This window comes from Gossypium hirsutum, chromosome A07 (genome assembly GCF_007990345.1).
Source record: "Gossypium hirsutum isolate 1008001.06 chromosome A07, Gossypium_hirsutum_v2.1, whole genome shotgun sequence".
NCBI lineage: Eukaryota > Viridiplantae > Streptophyta > Magnoliopsida > Malvales > Malvaceae > Gossypium > Gossypium hirsutum.
In genome coordinates, this window is record NC_053430.1 from 80439610 (window position 1) to 80445054 (window position 5445).

General features: G+C 39.4%; 1 non-coding gene across 1 annotated transcript; it reads left to right on the forward strand.

Annotated features, from left to right (window-relative positions):
- Positions 1 to 813: 813 nt before the first annotated feature.
- Positions 814 to 920, forward strand: LOC121204033 (small nucleolar RNA R71). The gene has a single exon (XR_005898960.1). It is a non-coding gene; the product is annotated as a small nucleolar RNA R71 (small nucleolar RNA).
- The last annotated feature ends 4525 nt before the right edge of the window (positions 921 to 5445 follow it).

Consider the following 5445-nt stretch of genomic DNA (forward strand, 5'->3'; position numbering starts at 1 on the left):
GTTGGGCACTACTATCTTTCCACTCCTCAATGTTAATGCTTTGCAATGCTCCTTCCCCGGATTCCTTAAATTTTCCGTATCACTAAGTAAAGCACCTTGTGGTCGATTCCTGAGTTTAGTTGCAAGCTGGCCCATCTGGTTTTCTAGGTTTTTCAATGTAACTGGTTGGCTTTGGATTAAGGCCTTATTCTTGACCATGTATGCCTTCAACAGATTTTCTAAGCCATTAGATGGTTCAGCTTGGGTTGGTTTATAAACTTGTTGGGGAAAACTTGGTGACTGGGTTGATCTAGGTTGGGCATAAGTATTACTAGTTCCAGCTCCTTGGTTATTCTAGGAAAAATTCAGGTGGTTTTGCCACGATGGGTTATAAAAATTGGATTGCAGTCCTTGCCTTCCTCGGTTTTGGTTCTGGTTACCTATGTAGTACATGGATTCTGGGTTTGATGGACATTCTTCGAACAAATGTCCTTCCCCACAATAAACACAAGCTATATTTTCAAATTGATTTAGCGGCTGTGCTACAAAACTGTTAGACCCATTAGTAGTAAGATTTTTAAGCATTGAGGATATTGATGATACCTGAGATGCAAGTGATGTAAGAGCGTCTACTTCATGTATTCTAGCAACTCGTCTTCCTAACGCTGCTTGGTTGGTTGGCCATTAGTAATTGTTGCTGGAAATTCTCTCGATAATTTCATAAGCCTCATTGTAAGACTTAGAAAGGAGAGCACCATTAGCAAAAGCGTCCACTACCATCCTTATGTGAGCATTGAGACCATTATAAATGACTCAAGTTGGATGCAATGTGAGATTCCATGATGAGGGCACTTTTGTAATAACTCTTTGTACCTTTCCCATGCCTCATACAAGGACTCATCATCCATTTGTTGGAAGGCAATGATCTCCTTCCTCAACTTATCATTCTTGCTAGGTGAGAAATACTTCACAAGGAATCTTTCTGCTAACTCTTACCGTGTGGAAATTAAGTTTGGTGGCAATGAGTTCAACCAGGCTCGAGCTCTGTCCCTCAGCGAATACGGGAACAGCTTTAATCATAATGCATCTTTGGGTACTCTGGTTAACTTGAAAGAATCGTTCACGTCCATAAAATAGTCTTAACTGTAGGTAAGGATCTTCGGTAGGCATTCCACTAAATTGGCCTACTGTCTGAAGCATTTGGAACATGACTGGCTTTAGCTCGAACTGTTTTACCTCAATTTCGGGTCTCCTAATACCCGGATTAAGATCATTAAATACTAGCACGACGTACTCTCGTAAAGCTCTATCCCTATTGTCAGTAATAAGGATAGGATTTTGAGTAGGGTTTGCTCCATTTCCTTGGATTGGATTTTAGAAGTTCATCTCTTTGGTCCTCCGCTGATTTGCTTGTCCTCTTCCCTGTCGAAAAGTTCTTTCTATCTCAAGATCTACAGGGAGTAGGTTAATAATTTGATCAATACTAATAAACAGCCCCCAGCAATGGTGCTAAAAACTTGGAATGACGAAAATTTACAAGTGTATAGAATCGCAACAAGTAATAAAGTAACAAGTAAATGTCGAGTTATCGTACCCACAGGGACTGTGAAAAGGACTATTTATGAATGCAATTTAAAACACTTTGGTGAATAAAAATATTTTGTTTAAAGAGGGTGATTAAAAACTTAAGAAAATTAAAATAAATAAATAAATAAAGTAAAATAAAGTTTTAATGCACGATTTCAAAATAAGATTTAATAAATATGATATAATTGTGTTGGATTAATTACACTTCTCATCTTAGAATTATTAAACTTATGTTTATATTGTTATGAATAAAATCACGGCAACCCTCTAATTTGCTCACTTATGAACATACTTACATACCAAAATCCATTCATCTCTTGATATATCCCTATGTCAATTCAATCGACTAAACAGATTCTAGTAAGCAAACATGTTATTACACATACATACTCATTAAACTGAACTAATCTCTTGCAAATCCCTATGTCAATTCAAACAATTAATTAAATCTAACAAGCATATAAAAGACTATGTGAGGTAACAAGGTATCCCTACCTTGAAACAGTTTAATCACAATAATCTTGCAAGTTATGCAAGGCAATAATATTACCAGATACATTGCTAATTTAACCTTCAGCTACCTTAGAAGAACAAACATGCACTGATCAAGTACTGTGTCAATTAATTACAATTTCAATCCGTTTAAATAATTAATTCATTAGTTACCTCACAGTCGTAATGTAAGAATAACTTAGGCATTATTTTACTTAATCAAGCATTTTACCGAGGCCTATAACAACATAAATAGAATTTTAACAATTTAAGAAGATAAAATGCAATCAACCCAACATGAATTAAATTAAAACTAAGCTGATTAAATTAACCATTCCGACAACATGAATACTCATAGATATGTTCATCATAACAACAACAAAAATTAAAGAGATAGGGAACAAGAATCAAATCCGGTGGTCTTCCGAGGCTTGACTTGGTTACTCCATTCTTCCTTCTTGTGTCCTCGCTGATCAAGGCTTCGATGAACACTCAATTCCTGCACCAAAATGGTTGAAGAGCACCCATTTTCCAAGGGAAGAAATCAGCAAAAGAGTAAGGGAATTGAAATGGAAAAATGAGAGAAAAAGAATGAGAGATGAGAGAAGTGATGTGAAATGAATGAGGAATGAATGATATGCTCTGAATGATAAGCCAATGGAGGCTTTTATAGCTGAGTGTGGCAGATGAAATTTTCTAAAAATAGCAGCCAAAGAGCCACCCCTTGGCCAGCCACCTATGTGGCAAAGTTGATGCTTTCAACTTTTCTAAAAATGGCTTGGGGCAAATCCAAAAATCCACCAATTGTGGAGGGGTTTGAATGTAACTTTGACAAGACTTCAAGTGTTTCTTTGCAAGCTTATTTAATCAGCTAATAAGCTGATGTAGGTCAGCATATGGCTGGTTCACTTCAATCGGTTCGGTTCAACTGGACCACTTTTTCCAGAATTAATTAATATTAATTTATTTAGCCAAATTAAATTGGGTATAAATTAAAATTAATTATATTATGAATTAATACTTGAGGCTCTTGTGATCTGTGTAAATAATACACTTCTCATCGTACAAGTAATGCCTCCAAATTTTCAGTGCAAAAACCACCGCAGCCAACTCCAAGTCATGTGTTGGATAGTTTGCCTCATGCATCGTAAGATGACGAGACGCATAAGCCACAACCTTGCCTTCTTGCATCAATACACAACCCAAACCAACGTGTGATGCATCATTGTATATAGTAAATTCTCCCCCAGACGCTGGCTGAATCTAGACAGGAGCCTCAGTCAGAACTTTTTTCATCTTCTCAAAACTTTCCTGCTACTTATTAGTCCAGTTAAACGGTACCCCTTTATGCAACAACTTAGTCAGAGGTGCAGCAATAAACAAAAACCCCTGAACAAACCATTTATAATACCCTGCCAGACCTAGAAACTTCGAAGCTCAGATATAGACTTAGGTTGCTTCCAATCCAGAAGAGCTACAATTTTTCGAGGATGAACCCTAATCCCCTCAGCAAATACCATATGTCCCAAAAATGTTACCTTACGTAGCCAGAATTCACACTTGCTAAATTTAGCGTATAGTTGTTTCTCCCTCAGAATTTGCAAAACCACTCGGAAATGTGCATCATGTTCATCTTCAATTCTCGAATACACCAGAATGTCATCTATAAACACCACTACAAACCGATCCAGATAAGGCTGGAACACTCGGTTCATCAAATCCATAAAAGCCGCTGGTGCATTCGTCAGTCCAAACGGCATCACTAGGAACTCGTAATGACCATAACGAGTTCTAAAAGCTGTCTTGTAAACGCTAGTCTCATTGACCCTCAGTTGATGGTACCCCAATCTGAGATCAATCTCAGAGAAGACCGAAGCTCCTTAGAACTGATCGAATAGATCGCCTATCCTTGATAGGGGGTACTTATTCTTAATAGTCAATTTGTTCAGTTGCCGGTAATCGGTGCACATATGCATGGTTCCATCCTTCTTTTTCACAAATAAAATCGGTGCTCCCTACGGAGACACACTAAGGTGGATGAACCCTTGGTCCAGTAACTCTTGAATCAGAGCTTTAAGCTCCACAAGCCCCTTCAGTGCCATTCTATAAGGGGCAGTAGACACCGAAGCTATACCATGCAAGAGCTCTATCCCAAACTCAACTTCACGATCAGAAGGTAACCTAGGTAGTTCGTCGAGAAAGAAATCCGAAAAGTCCTTAAATTTTCTAATATATTTAACAGATGAAATCTCAGAAACAGAAGCACTGACGTAGGCTAGATACGCCTCACAACCCTTACGAACCAACTTCTAAACTCTAAGTGCAAAAATCACATTTGAATGATAATTTTGATGCTCCTTAATCACAACTACCTCATCACCCTCCACAGTTTTCAGTACCACCCGCTTAGCAGAACAATCCAAATTAGCTTGATGCTTAACCAGCCAGTCCATACCCAGTATCAAGTCAACTTCTCCAAAAGGGAGTTCCATTAAATCCGCCAAGAAGATCACTCATTGAACCTCTAAAGGTACATCCTTAAACAGTATATTTACCCTCACTGACTGCTCTAATGGACTTAACACAGTAACCTCACTCGCAGTGTTTTCAACCATAATACCCAAATTCTCAGACACAGTGCACGCTATATAAGAATATGTAGATCCACCATTAATCAATGCAGTATAAGGTACACTATAGATAAATAACGTACCCGTAATAAAATTTGTAGCGTCTTCATCCTCTCAGCGGCGTGCATCATAAACCAGTGCTGGCTGCCTAGCCTCAGTATGACTGGTACCTCTACCCGGTGCTCCACAACCACGGCCCATACCATTTCCACCTCTGGCCTGACCATGGCCTCTCGGTGGTTGCTGAGCAACCCTTTGCGGTGCACTACCAAAACTAGAAGCTAGCACCTGATCGGTCCTCTGCGAATAATCTCTGATACGATGCTCCATAAAACCGCACCTCAAAATGCCCTAGTCCATTTCCAGCACTCACCCTGATGGCGTCTTCCACAGTCAGCACAAAATTGTGGTCTAGTAGTAGCAATAGGGGCCCTAACTCTGATCGGTCCTTCAGCTTTGGCCTTTTTCTTAAGCCTCTAAAATGAATTTGAGGGCTCAGCATCTCTCTTACCTCAGCCTTTCTCTCTGCTCTGGCGCTCAGTGCGCTTCACTTCCTAAGTAATTTTCACCTTGTCGACCAGTGCTGCAAAATCCTGCTCCCTCTGAAGAGCTATCAGAACTTTTAGACCATCTATGAGGCCATCCTCAAATCAAACACACCGTTCGTACTCAGTTGCCACCATCCCACGTGCATAGCGACTCAGACGCAGAAATTCAGCCTCATACTGACTTATCCCCTTGAGTTTGGTTCAGAAAT